Raw genomic sequence first — 25,000 nt, forward strand, 5'->3', positions numbered from 1 at the left:
CTGCGCGATCGCTCTCGACTAAGGGGGAGCGCGCAAAATCTATCCATTCATGCGTCCACCTCTATGGAAACGAATGATGAGCGCCCAGTGGCAGCCGTCAGTCGGCTCTACCCAGGTAGGCAGCCTGTGGTGCAAATGTCCCCGTGTATGTAAAGCCCTTAGAGCTTGCTCTCTGACCGAGGATAGGCGCTATATAAGTATCCACATCAATCAATCAATCACCTCTTCAACACAGAATGAAGCAAGGTCCTCATGATGACTGCAGAATTCGCAGATTTGGAGGAGGAGGGGGAGGAGGAATTTTGTTTAATGTCCCGTCACACAGATCGGTGACTGAAGACTTTCTGTTAAAGTATTTATGAATACATTTGAGTATTATCGGTTAGAAGGGGTGGGAGATGTGAATGAATGGAGGGTTGGGGGGGAAACTGGGCAAATGAGGGTGAAATGAGGGTGAAATCTGAAAACAAATTATATATACAATTACAGGAAATTACTTAAAGGACTTCGTAAAAGAGAAGTCGTTAAACTGACAAGCGAAACAACTGTTAATGAATGCAAAAAGTCAAAAACATCAACGTTCTCAGTCACTTGTGAAGACACACTTTCGTGTACATAAGGCTTCATCAAGCTACAGTAAAAAATTATATGCTTAATTGTCAGGTTACTTAAGCATATGCATTTGACATTAGAACAACACTTGGTCCGTAATGCGTTTGATAATAGTCTGAGAGCTAAACTCAGAATTGGAGAAATACAACAGGTTTTGTTTTTGTTTTTTGTTGTTTTTTTTTTGGGGGGAGGGGTGGTCGGTTCCTTGCCTGGCTGCGTAATAAAAAAAACAAAAACAAAAAAAAACAAAAAAAACAACAACATGCAAATAAATCGATGTATGTGTCTGTCAGTCACCTAACAAGTTAAATGATTGGCGAAAAGAGCGTTTGAAACAGAGTGCTAATCTTTACATAATCGATTATCAATTAATTGTGATTGGTGTACATTTTCACAGTATAACTTCGGGGATGATTTTTTTTTTAATAGATTTTTCCTTAATCATTTGTATTAGTGTTATGATTATGATTAGTAGAAGTAGCAGCAGCAGCAGCAACAGCAGCAGCAGAAGTAGTAGCAGTAGTAGTAATAGTGGCAGCGGTAATGATAGTAGTAGTAGTAGTAGTAGTCGTACTTTGGATGGAGGATGGCGGAGTGTACTCGTTTTCTAGAAAGCCTCACTTGAAACGCTGTGATCTGTTTGCCAGAGGGCACTATCAGGCAACAAGTCAGCCGCGGTCGGTCCTTTTCGCCCCACAGTAGTCACGATAAAAGAAGGGATCGCGAAGCTTTGCCTATCAGGATACTGAACAGTAAGAGATCAAGCGAGTCACTCGGGCCATACGAGTCAACAGATCACGCGAGTCTATCGGACTCTCTGCAGCAGTTAACAGCAGCAGTGAGAGCGGTGGCTGTGGCGTGGCGTGGGCTTAGACATTAGCGGTGGCATCCGTGACAGTGCGACTTTCCCCACCAACTTAGGAAGGCAGATGTCAGGAACGGATCAGTGCAGCCAGTGCCACACGTTTCACAACCATCCGAGCAGCCGGATGTATTTGCAACTAGTACTTTTACAAACTAGTTCTTAAACTTAAGACTGTCTACTACCCACCATTTTTTATGGCATTTGGTGAAACTGGTAAGTTTCCTGTCTCTCTAAAAAAAAATAAAAAAAATAAATTTAAAAAAATCCCCCCGCACCCCCCCCCAAAAAAAACAACAACAAACAAACGAAAAACAAAACAAAACAAAACAAAAAAAACAAAAAAACCAGCAACAACAACAACAAAACAAACAAACAAAAAAAGCAAAAAAACAAAACAAAAACAAAAACAAAAAACCCACCAAAATCAAAAAAAGAATGCTCGCGTTCAAGCTTATTATTAACCAAGGTACTTCAAAGATATCTTCAACTGTTTACAAATGCCTTGTCTATTTTATACACCGCCAATATACATCAGAATCAATACCTGAAAATCAATGTATCAAACCCCTCCCGAACAAAACTGGTTTGAGTTGTTTCTGTTTGAACCAATGACGTTTTTGATGGACATCCCACGTGGTTTGAAGAGAAAGTTTAAGCGTCATTTACAAGATCAGGTTTTTGCAATATTGGTATAGCTCACTCAGTACGGCCAGTCCTCTCTTCTCCTCTACACAGACCCCTCGGATGTCCAGTGGGTGTCTGAATGACCCAACCTTTAGCTTCCGTCGTCAGAAATGTGGTATTCTTTGTCAACATTCACCTCTTCAGTATAAGAGCGTTCCGCTTGCAATATTTTGATGATGGTAATTGGGGTGAAACGCTGTTAACGTCGTCTCTTTCGCCGTTCGTATGGAGAGAGATAGACATGTAGATAATACTACGAGTACTAATTACAGGATGTGTAAACCCAGTTTTGGTCAAGATGCTTATTTTACAGTGTTACCCAATAATTGTGTGTCGGAATTAGTGAAGTTTAGAACAACCAATAATGCACTGCCTGTTAATATAACAGCGTTTTGACAATTACCCAGAGATGAAAAAATCTGTGAAAAACGTTCCACAAACGACGTTGCTGATGAATTTCATTGTGTCTGTGCCCCTTTCTTGAAACCATCAGACACAAATGTTTGTCTACATGCTGTAGACCTCGCCCAAACTCCATAAAATTCCACTTATTCTTTTCTGGAAAAAAAAAAGAAAAAAAGAAAAAGAGAGTACTGTTAATATTGAAATCCTTTTTCTCTTCTTTACGTATTTCGTTTCGACAGAACGTTGTCTATTGATGGGGGGAAATAGTCAAGGACTACGGAACTTTACATGTTCCAACGTTGGTTGGTTGTTTTTGACGTCACTTTTTTTTGGTTTTATCTTCTGCTTGCGTATACAAACGAAGGGGGTTCAGGCACTGGCAGATCTGCACATACGCTGACCTGGGAGATCGGGAAACATCTTCACCCCTTACCCACCAGGCGCCACCGAGATTCGAACCCACGACCCTCAGATGGAAAGTCCAACGCTTTAACCATTCGGCTATGAAGGGGTAGGGTGACAAGGGGATGGAGATGGAAGAAGAAGGAGGGGGGAGACACAGGCAGACAGGATATCATGCAGTGTGTGTGTGTGTGTGTGTGTGTGTGTGTGTGTGTGTGTGTGTGTGTGTGTGAGAAAGAGGTGAATGATATAGAGAGAGTGGCAGAGAGAGAGAGAGAGAGAGAGAGAGAGAGAGAGAGAGAGAGAGAGAGAGAAGAGAGAGAGATGCGAGTATTGAGATAGAGAGATGACTGAGAAAAAAACGAGAGACAGACAGACAGAAAGAAAGAGGGAGAAAGAGACAGAAACAGAAATAGAAACAGATACAGTCTGCCGAACACCGATGCAAAACAGGTACCGAGATCCACAAAGAGACACAGAGATAGATGAGAATGAATAGCAATGAAAGAGAGAGAGACAGAGAGAGAGAGGGGGGGGGGGGTGAGGGGGTCAGACAGACAGACAAATACAGAGACAGAGACAGAGGGCAAGGACAGGAGTCCTTGACACATTCCTGAAAAGCAGACCATCGATCACTGTTACAGAACGCACGCCTTCCCCACCCACTCCAAATAGCGCACCCATCCACCCCACCCCCCGCAAAAAAAAAAAAAAAAAAAAAAAAAGCAAAAAAAAAAAAGCATCCACTCAACAGCGACATGTATCACCAGAAGCCACCCACCCACAACATTCACACATCCTCTCTGACATCACCGAAATCACGGAGTAAGATGGCAGCGGTGGCGGTGATTCCTTTTTCCTTCTCATCCGGGCACTTCACTTTCTCCGTCACGTGTCTCAATAATCAGCCAATCGTTGTTGCAGCCGGAACTGTTGCTGCTTATCGGCGGTTTATTGCAACTCACTGTGTGTGTGGGGGGGGGGGGGGGGGGGGGGGGGGGGTTGGAAGGAGAGTGGAAAAGGGGGATTAGTAGGGATTAAGATGAGAGGGGTGGGGTGGGGTGGGGGTGGGGGTATTTCACACACCTTCCCTTATGAAACATAATCACCTTTCGTCGATTCAAACGTTTGCTTTTTTTTTCACTTTTAGATACCAAACACTCACACACACAGACACACAGACACAGACACACACACACACAGACACAACACACACACACACACAGCAGCTCATCACCCTTAATGATCATACACACAGGCACAGATAGACCTACAGCATAGCCATATCTGGCAACATACACTGCCATGACTGTCTCCAGCTGAATATATCTGAATTTGATGATCGATTTTACGTAAGCCTATGAAAATGTAGTATCTTTTCCGTGATTGTTTGCTGGCTTGCCTCTATATTACACGTGCGTGCTTATATGTCTCAAAATTGCAACTGTTACTTCTATTGCTAAATCGAGAAATGTCGGTTCACTGGCTGTCATAAAAAAACACACAAAAAAACACACACATGGATTTAAGATTTTATTTTCTGTCGAAACATTAAACGACCATCCAAGGAAGTGTATTTTCTTTATTTCAGATTCCCTTCCATAATCGTCATTACTGTTAATATGATCATCTAATTTCTCCTGAACAATGTGCTGCTTTTAGTTCAGCCAAGAACGATAATAAACCATCTGATGCATTCAACTTTGCATCATATTTTAAGGACATAATGATTTTTTTTTTAAATCGTTCTTAGTTGTCAAATGTTCTTGAGATGTCAAACAGTATACGGAAGCAAGTGGATTATTTCTCTCTCTGTTCTTTCTCTGTTTCTGTCTGTCTCTATCTAAGTATGGTATTACAATATTACAAATTCATCTTTGTACGTTTGTGCTTATGCTTTCTGCTGTTCTCTATGGTAACTTCGCTTTAAAAAAAAAAAAGCCCAAACAAACAAACTATAGGTACTTCAACAGCTTGTGCGTTGGATTATGATCAGAACTTCGTGAATCCATTCATCCTACGACCCATCTCGTCTATTTGTGAACTCTCTCTTCTCTCTCTCTCTCTCTCTTGTTCCGATTTGGAATTTCTGACATATTTCTTTATCATTATCGTTATCGAATGTCCAGTGTCTATGATCTTAGTTGTCCTTTATGCAGACGTGCTGAAGAAACCGAATTTCACTGTGTTGTGTTGCCCTGCTTTGAATGACCTTAGACATGAGTGGATTCAAAAAAAAAAATATTACAGACACCCTACTTTATTTCGACTTGCCATGCTTATGTCATCAACTAACGAAACTATTATAAAACAGTTTGCTATTTACTTATATAAGGCTTTTAAGTTTCGCAGTGTATTATGTAGTTAATTATTATTAGTTGTGCATTCTCCAGTTTGTGGGTTATTTGCAGCTTACCATTTACTTTTTGTAATTTGTGAGGTTTTGATTTTGAATGTTGATTCACTGTACCCCCTTCATGAGGGGCCATGGCCTTTATTGAATAAACTATCCGTATCCGTATCTCTTCTCTCTCTCTCCCTCCTCTCTCTCTCTCTCTCTCTCTCTCTCTCTCTCTCTCTAGCAAGCTTTTGTTATTTTTCTTCTCTGGTCCTTCTTCCCTTCTTCTCTTCCATGACCCCCAGCCACTCTCTCTCCCTCCCTCTCTCCCTCTGTCTGTCTGTCTCTCTCTCTCAAACTTTTTTCTTCTCTGGTCCTATCCTCCTCCTCTTCCTCCTCCTCCTTCCTCCTCCTCCTCTTCCCCTCCTCCTCTTCCATGACGCCAACTCACCACCTTCTCTTCCTCCTCCTCCTTCCTCCTCCTCCTCTTCCATGATGCCAACCCACCACCTTCTCTTCCTCCTCCTCCTCCTTCCTCCTCCTCCTCTTCCATGACGCCAACCCACCACCTTCTCTTCCTCCTCCTTCCTCCTCCTCCTCTTCCATGACGCCAACCCACCACCTTCTCTTCCTCCTCCTCCTCCTTCCTCCTTCTCCTCTTCCATGACGCCAACCCACCACCTTCTCTTCCTCCTCCTCCTCCTTCCTCCTTCTCCTCTTCCATGACGCCAACCCACCACCTTCTCTTCCTCCTCCTCCTCCTTCCTCCTCCTTCCTCCTCCTCCTCTTCCATGACGCCAACCCACCACCACCTCTTCCTCCTCCTCCTCCTTCCTCCTCCTCCTCTTCCATGACGCCAACCCACCACCTCCTCCTCCTCCTCCTCCTCCTTCCTCCTCCTTCCTCCTCCTCCTCTTCCATGACGCCAACCCACCACCACCTCTTCCTCCTCCTCCTCCTCCTTCCTCCTCCTCCTCTTCCATGACGCCAACCCACCACCTTCTCTTCCTCCTCCTCCTCCTCCTTCCTCCTCCTTCTCTTCCATGATGCCAAGCCACTACCTTCTCTTCCTCCTCCTCCTCCTCCTCCTTCCTCCTTCTCCTCTTCCATGACGCCAACCGACCACCTTCTCTTCCTCCTCCTCCTCCTTCCTCCTCCTCCTCTTCCATGACGCCAACCCACTACCTTCTCTTCCTCCCCCTCCTCCTCCTCCTTCCTCCTCCTTCCTCCTCCTCTTCCATGACGCCAACCCACTACCTTCCTTCCTCCTCCTCCTCCTTCCTCCTCCTCCTCTTCCATGACGCCAACCCACCACCCCACATCCTCCTCCCCGTCCTCCCCCTTCCTTACCCTCCTCCTCCTAGCCGAGCTGTGCGACCTCCCAGTCACAACTAATCACCAGAGAGAGAGAGAGAGAGAGGAAGGAAAAAAAAGGATACACAACTAATTCTTAATCACGTCTGAGAGCCTTTGAACTCCCTTGACTGTGCCACCAAACCCCAACCCCCCAGAACCCCTCCCCCCCGCCTCCCTTAGCGGTAGGGGGTGATCGGCACCACCTCATCAGTGGGGGAGGGGAAAGGGGGAGGGGGGAGGAGGGGGCCGGGGGCGCGGGGGGCGTAGGGCGTTGTCACCGTACCACGTCACACCCTCTGCCCTCCCTTCCCGCCCCCCCTCCACCCGCCCTTCCCCCTGCTATTATCCCGTTCCCCCAATCCCCATGCATGATGTGTCTTTAATATACTAGACACACCTCTCTCCAACATCAAACAGTCATTGCTTCCTCTCTCTCTCTCTCTCTCTCTCTCTCTCTCTCTCTCTCTCTCAGTCTACTTGTTTACAATATCTTGTGAATTCATTTTGTTTGGTATATTCAGGCATACTTGCTTCTGGTACTTACTTAGTGAACAGTACTCAATCCTTTGTATGCTGCTAATGCATTTTTTGTTGTTGTTGTTGTTGTCTGTTTGCTTGTTTATTTGTTGGTTTTTTGTTTGTTTGTTTGTTTGTTTGTTTTCTTCCAATCTGTAAACCGATCAGTTGGGATTGCCATTGTAAGCAATGGCGATCGCAGAAACACATCAAGATCTCTTCGCATTCCCTTGCAAAAAAAAAAAAAAAGGAAGAAAACAAAACATGACATAAAAAAGCAAACAACAATTTGTAAAAAAAAAAAAAAAAAAAAAAAAAAAACGGGAAAGAAAGCACAGCTGCATTCTGGCCGTTTTCGTCTATCATTACAGTATAGATGAGCTCAAACTAAAAAGGAATCGTCTCTCCTCATCTCTCCATTGTTCCCACCGATCGTATAATCCGAGTCGTGGTAAAAGAATATAAAACACACACACACACACACACACACACACACACACACAAGAAAAAAAAGACAAAGAGAAAAAAAAAAGACAAAGAGAAAAACAATAAAGTGGTTATACATGTTCAAAGTTACTTGCTTGCTGATGCAGAAACTAAAAAGGCGTTACTCAACCCATCTCTCAACCAGTTTCGTGGGGATTGTTTAAATCGGTTTAGAATGGTGTATCGTTGACGATTAGTAGCTACGTTCTCTCTTCTTGTTTTTGTCATGCGTCACAGCGTTTTGTATTTGTACTTGTATTTCTTTTTATCACAACAGATTTTTCTGTGTGAAATTCGGGCTGCTCTCCCCAGGGAGAGCGCGTCGCTATACTACAGCGCCACCCCTTTTTTTGTATTTTTTTCTGCGTGCAGTTTTATTTGTTTTTCTTATCGCAGGGGATTTTTTTTTTTTAAAGAATTTTGCCAGGAACAACCCTTTTGTTGCCGTGGGTTCTTTTACGTGCGCTGAGCGCATGCTGCACACCGGACCTCGGTTTATCGTCTCATCCGAATGACTAGCGTCCAGACCACCAGTCAAGGTCTAGTGGAGGGGGAGAAAATATCGGCGGCTGAGCCGTGATTCGAACCAGCGCGCTCAGATTCTCTCGCTTTCTAGGCGGACGCGTTACCTCTAGGTCGACACTCCACAGCAGTTAGACTATTAATGTGCAATGGATATACCACACGTAACCCTGAAAACAAACAATGCGAAAAAAAAAAGTCATCAATATAAGCAACAACAACAACACATAGTGAGACAGCAATTAGCCTAGAGCGAAGAACAACAGTCCACTGATGAAGTTTATGTTCAACAGCTGGTTATTTAAATTCAAATCACTCATTTCACGACCCTGCTCACATGAATATTAAACTCCAGAAGCATTATCTGGATAAAATGACTAACTCACCTAACTATCTATAACGAAGATACGAATCGGTCACAAGGAAAAACAGAGACTCGACTAGAAAAGAGAAAAAAAGTGTCAGCCTTTTTCCTCCCTACTGTCCACGCCCTCCCCCCCTCTCTCTCTCTCTCTCTCTCTCTCTCTCTCTCTCTCTCACACACACACACACACACACACACACACACACACACACACACACACACACACACAAGACTGACATTTGCCAGAGCTTTGCGAGAATAGATGAACTCATTTTCCAGTCTTTGGGTGCAATGATGAGAGTCATTAAAGTTGCTGAAATGATCGACTGTCTGACCTAAGGAACATCATTGTCGGTCGGACCCAAACTGTTTTAATGGCATCACAGAACGTATCCCAACCATACAAAAAAAGTTCCCTGTTCTACTGAGACATACCCTATCTGCTAACAATACCCCAGAAGCAACCCCCCCAAAAATTAAAAAAACACCAAAAATAATAAAATAAATAAATAAATCAGTAAAAGAAAAGAAATGAAACAAAACATAAAACTAAAACGATTCGTCAATGACCCAGACCATTTCTCACGAAAATATACAAAATATCTAACAAGGAAAGTAAATGCTTTTCGATACCTTCCCTTTATTTCTTTGCTTCTTTTTTTTTTTTCTCTGCACTTTACGTCATCTGAACTGTTAATGGCGTTTTCTTTGCGAAGATAATGTGCGGCTGCCTTTCATTACACAACTGGACGTAGACATTTTACAGTGGCCGTTAAAAAAAAAAAAAAAAAAAAAAATCTGGATCACACTTGCGCAAGAACTGTAAAAGAATGCCAACAATAACAGGGAAGTATCGGCCAGAAATAGAAGAGGTGAAAAAAATGGGGTGATGGAGGCGTGGGGGTGGGGGTGGGGGTGGGGAGCCGGAGGGCAATTGGATGGAAGGAGATGAAGACGACTGTTTCAGAAGAGGTTCGCTGTTTCCACGAGGCATGAAAAACACTTAAGTGTTCAAACAAGGGAAAATAAATGTGTGTGGAAATGGTAGAATCAGAATTAACAGAATCATAATAAGCATCACCAACTGTGGCGGTACACGTGATGGTAATAGCAGTAGCAGGAGTAGTGGAGTAGTATAGTATGTTCGTAGTAGCAGCTGTAGCAGTAGTGGTGGTGATGGTAGTAGTAGTAGTAGTAGTAGTAGTGTGTGTGTATGAGCACTAGTAGTAGTAGTAGTAGTAGTAGTAACAACAGCAGTACTATTGCTAACGAAAGACAAATCTTCCTGCTCACACACACACACACACACACACACACACACACACACACACACGTCACCAGTCGATAGGAACGAATGGAAACCCTTTCTTAACAAAGTCATACGAGCGCGCGCGCGCACGCACGCACGCACGCACGCACACACACACACACACACACACACACACACACACACACACACACACACACACACACACACACACACCGCCTGGTCTAATATCACTTTCAGTGAAAAGACGTTAAACTAAAGAACGAACGAACGAACACATAACGTTCACAAAAAAAAAAAAAAAAAAGCAAACAACTCTCCAGTTATAGTTTTTAGTAGGGGGCGCTAAATCAGCGCTGATTAACCCCCCCCAGCCCGCCGCTCTCTCAACACTGCAGGCGGTCAAAGAGGCGTCCCTTCCCGTCAGTCTCAACACAACGCAGCAGGTCCCCCTCCCTTCAGCCTCCACACCCCCTACTACATCAAAAGCCCCTCTCAAGTCAACTGACGAGCAAATTATAGCAGGCCTGCGATCCACTTTATGACAGAATCGAACAAAGAAAGTCATCTTCTTGTCATTATCCCCTTTCCGCGTCATTCTCTTTCAACGCCATTTAACTATATACCTCTTTTTTTGTGTGTGTGTGTGGAGTTGACCCTAACACAAAAATTCACTGTCATCTCCACCGCGCCATTTTCTTTGACGCCATGATATACCTATATCCTTTTTTGTGGAGATGACCCAAACATAAGCATTCATTGTCATCCCCACCGCGCCATTTTCTTTGATGTCATGATATACCTATACCCTTTTTTTGTGGAGCTGACCCGAATTTCTTATCTTTTTTTTCTTCTTAGAAAAAATATAATAATATAGGTCTGCGTATGTCTTCTCGGTGGTGAAATCGACCTTTCCTTCGATAATAATAAAAAAAAAAAAAATGTCTGGAAGAGTAAAGTTATTACATCAAACTGGTTGATGTTGCAAGACGTGTTTTTTTCCCTTCTTAATCTGTGTCCGTGAGCGTCATCCCACACGCACACGGTGCCCTTTATTTCGTAAGTGTTGTTTTATCCTGTGCAGTCATCGCCCCGTCTTCTGGGCAGTCTTGTTCGCTTCTTGGACGTTGTGACGCAATTTATGCAGTACCCATCGCGATGTTGAAATCCTTGCGGTAATTGTACAATACAAAAATGAAGGTAATCGTTGACAGCAGCAATGAAACAAGCAACTGAAATCAGTGCTGCTTCTGACGTGGGAAGCAGGAAACTGATCATTCTGATGTGGACGGATGCCAAGGTTCAGCTCTGTGCCCGCCTGAAAATTAATGCAGATGTTTCCGTTTTTTTTCACGGGTCGGATGGCTTGATGGTGGCATATCCACGAGCCTACATACATAAAGCAGCACCAAAACATGCTGAAAACCCAAACGAAGAATTCATCAAACCAATCGACGGCCGCACCGCCTACAATGTTGGATTACGTGGGTTCCTTAAATCAACAAATCACTCACGCACGAACTTGCAGCTTCATGTTAGGTGCCCAACGATCATTTATAGATCCCAGAGCAAAATAGCGGCATGACCAGTGCTTTTGGAGAAGGGACTGAATAATTAATCATTTCAAAAATATTATGCAAAGCATCCCCATGCTTTCATGCTATGTTTTCCTGCCAACGGCCATACCACGTTGAAAACACCGGTTCTCGTCCGATCACCGAAGTCAAGCAACGACGGGCCCGGTTAGTACTTGGATGGGTGACCGCCTGGGAACACCGGGTGCTGTTGGCATTCCTTTTTCTCAAGGCCTGACTAAGCGCGTTGGGTTACGCTGCTGGTCAGGCATCTGCTTGGCGTATATGGATTTGTCCGAACGTAGTGACGCCTCCTTGAGCTACTGAAACTTTCCTGAAATTAACCCCAAATTAAAGAAAACTTTTCTAAGTCAGTTTCCGCACATCCGCTGTTCAGCCTACAACCCACACAAAGAGTTTCCAATGCACGAACTCATTCCCAGAAGCTATAGGACACGTTCTCAACAGAGCAATCGACAGCCGTGTCACTTCGAAATTCCAAACCGGATCCATTTAAAATGTCAGCGTGCCAAACTGGAGCAATGTCGGTTCAGATGTGTTGGAGCAGATCGCAGTCAGTGGGAGATAATTACATTGACGAGACGGACCAGTTAATAGCGACCCACTCTTACTGACTGACTGTGCGTATAAATCTTCAGGAGTTTGAGGTTAAAGAACAATGAGGCTAATGGAGTAAAGGGGCTAAGGGAGTAAAAGTGGCCAAGGGAGTAAAAGAAGATTGAAAAACAATGAGGCTAAGAGAGTAAACTCCTTTCGGTGTTTAAGTGGTATCACGGATATGATTATGTCACATCGTCACAATAAAATTAAAAGAAAAGCAACAGCAGATGCAAAGCCACAAGCGGTGACTCCGCGACAGCTCAAACTTTAAAAAAAAAATCAAATTAACGCGGTTTTCTTTTCATAAAATCCAACAAAAGTTTAACATAAAAAAGAAGAAAAAATATTGTAAACTGGCATGACCAGAAGGGAACAAATACCCTGCTTCCTTCTTTTTTCATATCTTATGAGATAAATAAATCAAACAGCAAGTTTCGAAGATAACAGGTGAGAATCATGTCAAATCAACACAAGATCACGTCTTCCAAAGCATACGACACCCACTCACTCACTCACCCAATCTCCCGATTCCCCTAACAAGCAACCCTTTGGCAAGACGAGTGGAACACCCAGACGGACAACAAGCTGTTCTAAACCCGTTCAGACCTAAAAAAAAGAAAAGAAAAAAAAGACCCTCCCATCTGTGATGAAGAATAGAAAGGAGGAGTCTGTGCTGTGCAAACTGCGCGCGGGACACACTTTTTTATTTTATTATTATTATTTTTTTTTTTACTCATTCTTACTTGTTGAAGGGGGAGGAGGCCCGTCGATGTATTCTTTGTGATGAGCCTCTCACTGTGAAACACGTGCCCCTTGACTATTGGGACCTGCATTAGACGCAGACATTACACGGCGGATTCTCTGAAGACTTTGTTTCGTGATGTCCCTCTGTGGACGTTGATAGACTTCTTGAAAGAAGTGAACATTTTCAATCAGATTCGAAGGTTTTAAACTATGGAAGGTTTTTAAACTTGGACTGGAAAGCTTAAAGCGGTGACTGGTCTTTATTGTACTTTTTTTTTTTTACCCTTGACTTGAGGTAGGTACTAACGTGGCGATAGCCTTGAGATGGCCTTAGCGGTCGGCGAGGCTCTAAGCACCATGATTGGATTTAATCTGAACGCTTTCCACACAGCAGTTCACAAGATTCTCCCACATGGTACATGAGATGAAATGAAATGAAATACATCTTGCATTGCCTCGTTTTCTGGAGAGACAAACACAGACACATCTTGCATTGCCTCGTTTTCTGGAGAGACAAACACAGACACATCTTGCATTGCCTCGATTTCTGGAAACAAACACAGACATATCTTGCACTGCCTCGTTTTCTGGAGAGACAAACAGACACATCTTGCATTGCCTCGATTTCTGGAAACACAGACATATCTTGCACTGCCTCGTTTTCTGGAGAGACAAACACAGACACATCTTGCATTGCCTCGTTTTCTGGAGACACAAACACAGACACATCTTGCATTGCCTCGTTTTCTGGAGAGACAAACAGACACATCTTGCATTGCCTCGTTTTCTGGAGAGACAAACACAGACACATCTTGCATTGCCTCGTTTTCTGGAGAGACAAACACAGACACATCTTGCATTGCCTCGTTTTCTGGAGAGACAAACACAGACACATCTTGCATTGCCTCGTTTTCTGGAGAGACAAACACGACACAAGCGCGGTCTTCTCAAGCCCCCAAGGGGATGGAGGACAATGGTGGTGGTGGTGAGCGAGAAAGTGCAGCCCCCTTTTTGACAACAGTTAATCTACAAGAATTGAATATGTTTGGCGATGGCCTAGAGGTAACGCGTCCGCCTTTGAAGCGAGAGAATCTGAGTGCGCTGGTTCGAATCACGGTTCAGCCGCCGATATTTTCTCCCCCCTCCACTAGACCTTGAGTGGTGGTCTGGACGCTAGTCATTCGGATGAGACGATAAACCGAGGTCCCGTGTGCAGCATGCATTTAGCGCACGTAAAAGAACCCACGGCAACAAAAGAGTTGTTCCTGGCAAAATTCTGTAGAAAAATCCACTTCGATAGGAAAAACAAATAAAACTACACGCAAGAAAAAATACAAAAAAAACAAAAAAAATGGGTGGCGCTGTAGTGTAGCGACGCGCTCTCCCTGGGGAGAGCAGCCCGAATTTCACACAGAGAAAACTGATGTGATAAAAATAAATACAGATACAAATAAATACTTAACATTGTCTGCTGAAAATGAGTTGCTCATCCTGCACCTTCCGTCCCACACCCTCATTCTTTCTATCTCTAACATACACAATGGTGTCAAATCACAATGTAGAGAAAGTTGACAAATAAGGTGTTTAAAACACTTCTTCGTTAATTGAGATAGAGAGACAGACAGACAGAGGAAGACAGAAGGAGGGAGACGGAAAGAAGTTAAGGGAAAGTAGGCTGCAGTTCGGAATAATCTTGTCCTTGCTCTCTCCAGAACATCAGTCTTCAGTTCTTCAGTAGCCCTCGAATCTCTCTCTCTCTCTCCCCCCCTCTCTCTCTGTGTGTGTGTGTGTGTGTGTGTGTGTGTGTGTGTGTGTGTGTGTGTGTGTGTGGTGTGTGTGTGTGTGTGTGTGTGTGTGTGGTGTGTGTGTGTGTGTGTGTGTGTCGTGTGTGTGTGTGTGTGTGTGTGTGTGTGTGTGTGTGTCCCCCTCTCTCGCCCCCCACCCCCGTCAACGTGACTTTCGCCTGTCCTTTTTCCTAATAGAAAGCCAATGAACCAGACTGAAAAGTGCGTGATGGGACTGATATTTAAATGACATAATCAACACATGCCAACATCCTAAAAAAAGACTGCTGCTCTCTCTCTCTTCCAATCATCTTCAGGCAACCAAATTCTTTAACTCCCCCCTTCCCCCCTTCATGCCCACCCACCCACCCACCCCACCCCGCTCTCTCTTGTCACGCTCACATGCACATGTCTTGTTCTCTACTTGCTTCGTATAAACCATATTGAAGTTTCACTGACAATTATGATTGGTTCTCATCCATAATTACATGCATATATGCCCCCTCCCCCTCTCCCCACCGCCTCCCCACGCATGTACGCACACCCATGCACATACCCCGCTCCCTTCACAAAAAACCCCACCTTGCTAGCAACCTTATGCCTCTCACACACAGGACGTCAGGACGACGGTTTTCACTTGAAGCTTTAAAGAGCTTCATGACAATAAAAATTCAAATCCAAAATATTGGTTAACAATAACAACAACAACAACAACAATAACAATTACTACTACTACTACTATTGCTACTACTGCTGCTGCTGTTAATTATGACAACATGGGCATGATTATGATAATGGTAACGACAATAATAGGGCAGAAGAAGGGGAAGGATGGTACAATATTTTTCTTCAACTGTGAAATATCATATCTCAATCATTATCAATCGTTTTGGTATTTATCGCAATGTACTTCTGAAACATGTCAAGGGATTCCAGAAAGAACTGACATATAAAAGTCTTACGCTCAGTTAATACGGTTTCAAAGGCTGGCTACGAAGCCACACCCAGGAAGCAAAGATACATGACGGAAAAGGATAAAGGGAGGTAGTTTGGATACCTTAGCTTATGTATCATATATAATAATGACTACACACACACACACACACACACACACACACACACACACACACACACACACACGTATATAAAACTGATGAACAACTGAGGGGATTCACAAGGATAACTTAATACATCTAAGTTTTTACAGTTGAACCTTTACAATACACGTAAATAATGATGTCATCACATCCTCATAAAAGTTATGTCTAAAATGCGTACACATCCTACAAATGCACATAAAACAGCAAAATATTGTAATTACTTAAATACCCCCCCACCCCCTCTTCTCTCTCTCTCTCATTCACAGACATGAACACAAGACGAACAGACAAAACACACGGTTAGCACTGTCTCTACAGTCTCCTCTTACCTTCCAGAAGAGGCACTATTACCGCAAGGCTGGAAGAACACAGTACACAGAGCACAGAACACCGAACGTTAGAAGCCACTCGGTGGAAAACTGATCCCCACCCCACTGACGAGGTCAAGACGGGCAAACAACCCTGAAGCACACCAAAGACTGGCACGACTGCCCCTTGTGACAGTCGCGGGCGAAAAGCCCCGATTCCTGTCACTGCCCAGCAAAGAAGAGGCTGATCTCAGTTCAGTGACAGCCTGAACTGAGACTGAGACTCGAAAATTACGTGCAGTCAGCACAACCCACACTGCTCTCTTGCTAGATGGGGTGGGTGAACAAGGAGGGGGTTAAGCACGCATAACTGATTTGTCATGAGATGTGACAGGTATTACCATTAAACACAAAAATCTTGCTCACGTATCTTTCCGATATACTGTTGAAATGTGTCAGGAATATCATTGAAAAAAAGCTAGTTTGTTTGCAGCCTGTCTGTCTGTCTGTCTCTCTGGATTCCTTGACATCGGTTAATGGATTCATGTCTAATTAAAAAAAAAAAATCATATACTATCGCATAAGTCTATCACCATTTTGACGTTCGGATCTGCTGTTACTTTATCGTTGGGAAAAAAAAAAACTATCATTTTTTTTTCCTTTTCCTTTCTGAAAATCAGCCCCGCGTCTTGCCCAGCAAAGTCCGCAAGCAGAACCCGGCTCCGCGTGTGAAGCAACCCTTATATAAGCTGCAAACCAAGAAGTCCAGCAACACCTCTCTTCATCCAGCCGTCGTTGTTTCTTCTTCTTCCTATGTACACGAGGAGTTTTAAGTGTATGACCGTTTTTACCCCGCCATGTAGACAGCCATACTCCCATTTTCGGGGATGTGCATGCTGGGCATTTTCTTGTTTCCATAACCCACCGAACACTGACATGGATTACAGGGTCTTTAAGGATCTGCGTGCATATACACACGAAAGGGGTTCAGGCACAAGCAGGACTGCACATAATTATGTTGACCTGGGAGATTGGAAAAAGTCTCCACCCTTTACCCACCAGGCGCCGTTGCCGAGATTCGAATCCGAGACCCTCAGATTGAAAGTCCAACGCTGTAACCACTCGGCTATTGCGCACGTCATCGTTGTTTCAAATCGTGCAGAAATGTGGCTGTCGGTTTCTTTATTTTGCCTTCTGAAAAAGAAAGTGTGTGTGTGTGTGTGTGTGTGTGTGAGAGAGAGAGAGAGAGAGAGAGAGAGAAATCAAAAGACTGGTTCACTTGAGCAGAGATGCTCCTGTTCGCGCCGTCGTCAAGAATGAACATTATTCTGAGAACGCGCGTGAGGCGAGGAAACTTTGTGAGGCAGACTTGTCATAAACTTTCCGCCCGAGCTGCTGGCAGTCTGTGAATCCGTGCTTGTGTTCCCATCTGTGAATCTGCGTTCCCCTCTGTCTGTGAATCTGTGTTCCCCTCTGTCTGTGAATCCCTGCTTGTGTTTCCCCTCTGTCTGTGAATCCCTGCTTGTGTTCTCTGTCTGTGAATCCCTGCTTGTGTTTCCCCTCTGTCTGTGAATCCCTGTTTGTATTCCCTGGACTCTGTGAATCCCTGCTTGTGTTCCCCTCTGTGAATATGTGCTTGTGTTTCCCCTCTGTGATTCTGTGCTTGTATTTCCCCTCTGTCTGTAAATCTGTGTTCCCCTCTGTCTGTGAATCCGTGCTTGTGTTCCCCTCTGTCTGTGAATCTGTAATTCCCTCTGTCTTTGAATCCGTGCTTGTGTTTCCTCTCTGTCTGTGAATCCGACCCTTCTGTTTCAGGAACGATTTTACTTGGGGAACCGACTTTACTTGGTGGTGGGCTCTTGTCGTCGTCGCGTCTTGGGTGGGAAATGAGTTCCTGAGCCTTGTTTATTGCAGTCTCAGTGCTATGTCTTTCCTGTTGTATGTCGATTTTGATTGAGTTATACACAAATTATATCAAGAGTTATACTTGTTTGTTTTTGAATAGGTGATTTTTAGATACCTTTCTTTTTGACGTCGGCTTTTTTATGCTTATGGAAGGGGCAAGAATTCTTCTTCTTCTTCTGTGTTCGTGGGCTGCAACTCCCACGTTCACTCGTATGTACACGAGTGGGGCTTTTACGTGTATGACCGTTTTTACCCTGCCATGTAGGCAGCCATACTTCGCTTTCGGGGGTAGGTGCAAGAATAATATCAGATGCTTTTTTGCGGAACTTATGATGCTTTACAGCGTGGAAACCAGCTCCTCGCTGAAATAAAATCTCACCTTCTGTGTACATTCCCAGAACGTTGGTATCGGAACAAATTCTACGAGTTTGTTTTTTTTTTACCACTGATGAGATCTCCAGAGACTTCAAGTCGTCAGTCTGTGATTACTAATAGCTAAGCTGCCGGTACGAGTGTTTTAAAATATTTTACTAGTATCTGAAGTCAAAATAGCAAAAAAGTGAGGGCAGACCTAACAAGAAGTGACTATTTGTATTTGTATTTCTTTTTATCACATCAGATTTCTCTGTGTGAAATTCGGGCTGCTCTCCCCAGGGAGAGCGCGTCGCTACAGTACAGCGCCACCCATTTTTTTTGTATTTTTTTCCCGCGTGTAGGGTTTTTTTTGTTTTTCCTATCGAAGTGGATTTTTCTACAGAATTTTGCCAGGAACAACCTTTTTGTTGCCGTGGGTTCTTTTACGTGCGCTAAATGCATGCTGCACACGGGACCTCGGTTTATCGTCTCATCCGAATGACTAGCGTCCAGACCACCACTCAAGGTCTAGTGGAAGGGGAGAAAATATCGGCGGCTGAACCGTGATTCGAACCAGCGCACTCAGATTCTCTCGCTTCCAAGGCGGACGCGTTACCTCGAGGCCATCACTCCACTAAGAGACAAAAGCTAGAAAAGGAGTTAAATGCTTTGTGTACGTGCTTGTGAATGTGCGTGCACGTGCTGTTTTTCATTGATGACGCGATTGTGAACTGAAGCAAATGGGTAAAGAAAGCTGCATCCCGCACTATCAGTATCGCTGACACTCCTCCAATCCCAAACTGTCCCACTTCTATCTTACCGCCCCCACCCCCACACCCCCACACACATACACACACACACACACACACACACACACCTTCCTGAAAGCTTGCTGACAAGAGATATTTAGCTATCCACCTATAGAAAAAAAAGAGAAAAAAATCTCAAGCCGCCTCCGTTTCCTTGCGACCCCACCTGCGCATCTACGCCATGCCTTCAGCTGGATCCCCACTACTTCAGAGGCGTGGCGGGCGTTCGTTAGCTTTAAAGAGGTGGGTCTAATGAACCTCGGGGTCTTGTGTGGCTGTTTCAATTCCAGCCCTGCAAGAACATGTTCTTGTGCACACCGAATTTCGTATCATAACCGCTGAAGTCTGGTTTCCAAGTGAACTGTAGACAAGGTTCCAGTATTGCAAGTGAGAAGCATATGACGAGAAGATTCACGCATAAAAGGGACTAAGATATTGTGATAAGCATCATTCTCCCCGGGGTGGGGATTAAAAGGGGGGTAAATTAACTCTGCGAGATTTTAGAAGCGAATGCACAAGCTCTTTAATCAGTTGTAAACCTGCATGTAAAATGGCGTTTGCGCACGCACACACACACACGCACACACACACACACACACACACACACACACACACACACACTCTCTCTCTCTCTCTCTTACTTTTGTCGGAACTTCCATAACCTTCTGTTGTCGCTAACACCAACACCTCACAGACGATCCGAGCACAGTCAGTGTCCCATTTCTCCCCTCAGACCCGCTTGCTTGAAACCACCATGTTATTATGTGCAGGAGTCAACCAAATGCACGAAGAACCGACTGCACTGTAATAAACCTTGTGTTACTTGTGTGAACTTCTTCCATTCCCCCACCCCCACCCCACACCAACACACACACACAATCTCTTTTTTCCACATTAACATTATCCACGCCCAAACTTCTTTACCTTCTAATTAATTAACTTTAAATTTGACACACTGATGACTAACGATGTTCATTCGCTTCAACGATTCACAGTTAGATCTTGTCCACTAGATCGTAAAGGAAGATAATTATTAAAAGCCAACCAAAATGCCTGTGTTCTCAGTATTCTGCACCCCGTAACTACCTCCACTCTTTCCTTTAGCCGGGCGTTCAAGCATAGCGATATAGCGATGATGTCATGATGTACAAACACAGCTGTGATACATGTGCAGCTAGCTGCACCTTGCGACTATCATCAATCACTTTTCCAAATGCCAGAGAGTCCCCCCCCCCCCCCCCCCCCCCCCAACCCCGCACCCCACCACCACCTCGCATCTGTCTCCCCTCCTTCTTCCTTACCAAACTCCCTTACAGTTGGCTGATAAAATCCCAAGACACCACTGTTTTACAGCGCGACTCCATGACCACCTGCGCATCAATACTGAAACTTCAAGGCCTGGCCCCAGCCCTCAAATTCAAACGCTTGGCTGGTGTTCGTTAGTTTTTAATTAATAGAACGAGTCTCAGGGTCCCACGTGTGGAGTTTTTCATTTCAGTCTACCCTTTTTTTTTTCTTTTTTTTTTCACGTGCACCTTTATTCACGGGGGAATTTTCGCTTTACCTGTGATGTCTGGTTTTCAAGAGGAAGATCACTGATGGTGGTACAAGCTTCGATTATTTGTGGCGAGATGAGTATGACGTAAACTTTCAAGCAAAACTGGGTGAAACAATAGGACAGGAAGCTTGACTGTTTTTTGTGTGTTTGTGTTTTTGTGTGTGTTTTTTGTTGTTGTTGTTTTGTTTGTTTTCTTTTTTCTTTTGGGTGGGGGGGTTGGGGGGGGGGGGAGGTATGGCATAGTGGATCTAATTCTACTTGCATTGAGAATGAGTACACTCATACAAGTTTTTTTTGTAATCACTTGTTAACCTCCAGGTGCAAAAGCGCACATCACGTACAGGGTCTCACCTGCACGCTCACACGCACGCACACACGCACACGATCACACACACAGACACACAGACACACACACACACACACACACACACACACACACACACACACACACACATGCTATATAACTGAAACCTTCGCAACTATCTGTTGATGCCAACGCCTGCACATCGCAGACTGTACAGAAGCATCATCAACAACAACAGTACCCTCCTGTGCACCATCCCCAGATCTGCTTGGCTGAACCCACCAACCATAAGTACAGGACACTACCCAATGCAAAATGCACTGGCTACACTGCAAGAACCCCCTTGTGCCACCAAAGTCTCTCTCTCTCTGTTTCTCTCTACCCTCATCAATACATGCACCTCTCCCTTTGCATCATCTACGAAGGCTAATTCTATTATTTCCGTTTTCAGTCTCTCAACTCCCAACTAAAATCGCCAAGAAATGCTATCGACGTCGCTATTCTTCTTCTCAGCGCTGATTTAGATGAAAGATTCGGCTATCCTGCTATCTTTGATTGGCATGTATGTATGTATGTATGTATGTATGTATGTATGTGAGTAGGAAGGTAGGTAGGTGGGTAGGTAGGTAGATGGGTAGGTAGGTAGGTGGGTCGGTAGGTAGGTGGGAGGTAGGTAGATAGGCAGGTAGGTAGATGGGTAGGTACGTAGGTGGGTAGGAAGGTAGGTAGGTGGGTAGGTAGGTAGATGGGTAGGTAGGCATATGCAGATGTTCGCATTACAGTGACTCCATATGTGGAATATGTATGCAGGTATTATATGTTTATACTTTCAGCGATAGCTATGTTAAAAAGGAAACCGAAATAAACAAACATATATCGGGTGTCCCCTGTCCCCCCAAAAAGTGAACCGCTTTTTGACAAATATTTTGTCAGTGATAGAGAAACCAAATTCATTGAAAATGTTCACACAGTAACCTGAGGGTATCATCAACAGGTCTGTAAAATATCTAAAAGTTCGAACGCAAATTATGGGAGTATTGTCAAATTCAAAACAGCATGTCAAAAAATTCAAAATCAGAGGAAAACTCACTTATTTCAGTTTATGCTCAATGTGGCCTCCATCTTCGTTCAAGACAAAACGAAGCAGTTTCTTCCAAGCAGAAATGCTTTTATGTATTTCTTCCACTGATATCTCCTCCCTTGACATAATCTTTTTTTGGGGGACACCCAATATACTGCTCCACACATGCTGTATTCAACTCCTGAGTCTCCCTCGCTCACCTCCACCACCAAGTCCATCCCGCCTCATATCTGTTCAGGTCAGTTTTCAAGGAGGCGTCAAAGAATTCGGACAAATCCATGTTGGCTATCACACACATCTTCTAAGCAGATATCTGTCTGACCAGGAGCAAAACCCAAAGCACTTAGTCAGGCTTTGAGGGGAGAAAAAAAGGATACATGAACAACTGAATGGATAAGTCATCAAATTAATGAATGAATACAGAAATAAAATAAAACAAAAAACATATCCAATAAATTAAGAAATGAAATGAAATGAAGAAAAAAAAGGACACGCACACACACGCACGCACGCACACACACACACACACACACACACACACACACACACACACACACACGTGCACAAGAGATATGAAACAAATATGCCGTCTCACAGATATGATAGCACAAATGAATGCACACAGGCCCCCAGCACTACATATAAAAAAATGCACACGAGCTAATCTCTTCTCCACGGCAGACACAAAGAATGCAGTAAAGCTGACAAGGCAAATGTTGGGAAGAAACATAAACTCCAGAGACATCCCCGGCTTACAGATAATCCTCAACCTCAACACATCTACGGCACAGACAGCTCACTCAGATGATGCGTGGTTTGCGTTGGTAAGTTTCGTAGAGTGCGAGACATGAGACTGAGACAGATGGGGTCTGTACACGCATCTTCTGATCCCTGTTCTCATAAGTGCTTGTAGGAGTTTTTGTGCAGGAGGAATTGCTGGATTAACTTGACGAAGTTTGGTTTCCGAAACGGATAAGGGATAAAGTAGGTGTCCTGGAGGAATAGTATTCCACTGGATGATAGTTGTTATGTTCCAAACAAGGAAGACAGAATGGGAGGACGGGAGGCGAGAGTTACAAGAGTAATTCTTTCAGACATTAATATCATGGAATGTAGACATACTAATGCCATTGGGAACATTGGTTTGTTTTGCTACATGTCTGCGATCCCTTACACTTCCCTGGACAGTTTCCAAAGAGATGCTGACACAGACACATGCCTATACACAAAATATGCCTGTGCGCGTGGACGCACACACACACACACACACACACACACACACACACACACACACACACACACACACACACTTACGCGTGGACAAACAAGAATGCTGCTGGGGAGCAGCAGACGATCAACTTCCCCTGGTGCATCAACCTCAGAAAAACAATCAGTCCTGGCCCGTGTTTGGATGACCAAGTATCGACCGTTCTGAACGGGTTATTCTATTTTCACGCTCCTAATTTTCCTTTCTAATCCAGTCGTAGTATATACCCCCACCCCACCCCACCCCATCCCCCCACCCCCGCACGGAAGTCTTTACGTCCTGAGTCACAACGCAACGCCACTCCCAACATTTTTTTCTGTCGCACTCCAAGAACAGACTAACCACAGGCCGATGCTATGAATATCTAGACATTCACCAGAGGTAAATGGCCACGATTTCCTCTTATAACACCACGACAGACCTTCCACCTGCACATGACATCCACGATTCACCCCCTACCCACCCTGTACAACACGACTCTCTACAAACCAAGACCTAAAGAACTTGACCTAAAGATGGTCAACCAAAATAAATATGTCGATAATCTCAAGAGTACATCCCTGCTGTTTAGTGACTGAAATTATTGCTCCGCTGAAGAGAAGACTACAGAAATATCCTGCCTTTCGAACAAGCCAGTGACCAATTCTGAGTTTAGCTCTCAGACTATTATCAAATTCATTACGGACCAAGTATTGTTCTAATGTCAAGTGCATATGCTTTAGTAACCTGACAATTGAGCATATAATTTTTCACTGTAGCTTGATGAAGCCTTTTGTACACGAAAGTGTGTCTTCACAAGTGACTGAGAACGTTGATGTTTTTGACTTTTCGCATTCATTATCAGTTATTTCGCTTGTCAGTTTAACGACTTCTTTTTTACGAAGTCCTTTAAGTAATTTCCTGTAACTGTATTTAGAGAGGGGTTTTTTTCTTGCAAATTTCACCCACACTTTTACCCTCATTTGCCCAGTTTCCCCCAACCCTCCATTCATCCACATCTCCCACCCCTTCTAACCGATAATATTCAGATGTATTCATAAATACTTTAACAAAATGTCTTCAACCACCGATATGTGTGACGGGACATTAAACAAAAATTCCTCCTCCTCCTGACAACTATTCTTTAAAACGTCATTATCAAATCAACGGAAAAAAAAAAAAAAAAAAAAAAAAATCACCGATTGTGTATGAATTATTTTCAGTGTCTGTGAAGAGTTTTCCATCAATATATATAGTACCTAAAAAATAAAAAAAATAAAAAAAATAAAAAGTCCACTTTAAATCGTTATGACTTGCAGCCGAGTCCAGATGCATGCACTGTTACCATCAGTCTAGTGTAATTTCAAGCCAGCTACTGGATCCCACCTCTTGTTTCCCCTCCCTTTCCCAGATCCTTGGGCTGGTTTGTGGGGATAAACAGTGTTTGTATTTGTATTTTTTTTATCACAACAGATTTCTCTGTGTGAAATTTGAGCTGCTCTCCCCAGGCAGAGCGCGTCGCTACATTACAGCGCCACCTTTTTTTTTTCTTCTTTTTTTTTTCCTGCGTGCAGTTTTATTTGTTTTTTCCTATCGAGGTGGATTTTCCTACAGAATTTTGCCAGGAACAACCCTTTTGTTGCCGTGGGTTCTTTTACTTGCGCTAAATGCATGCTACACACGGGATCTCGGTTTATCGTCTCATCCGAATGACTAGCGTCCAGACCACCACTCAAGGCCTAGTGGAGGGGGAGAAAATATCGGTGGCTGAGCTGTGATTCGAACCAGCGCGCTC

At 44.0% G+C, this 25,000-nt stretch overlaps 1 protein-coding gene and 1 non-coding gene across 3 annotated transcripts in view; one reads left to right on the forward strand and one right to left on the reverse strand.

The window, feature by feature from the left end:
- The window catches only part of LOC143292047 (membrane metallo-endopeptidase-like 1), a 274,001-nt gene that overhangs the window by 221,500 nt on the left and 27,501 nt on the right, over positions 1–25,000 (reverse strand). The window lies entirely within an intron of this gene.
- LOC143293192 (5S ribosomal RNA) lies at positions 11,490–11,608 on the forward strand. Its single transcript, XR_013056745.1, has one exon. It is a non-coding gene; the product is annotated as a 5S ribosomal RNA (ribosomal RNA).

This window comes from Babylonia areolata, chromosome 18, assembly GCF_041734735.1.
Source record: "Babylonia areolata isolate BAREFJ2019XMU chromosome 18, ASM4173473v1, whole genome shotgun sequence".
In the NCBI taxonomy this organism is placed as follows: Eukaryota; Metazoa; Mollusca; class Gastropoda; order Neogastropoda; family Buccinidae; genus Babylonia; species Babylonia areolata.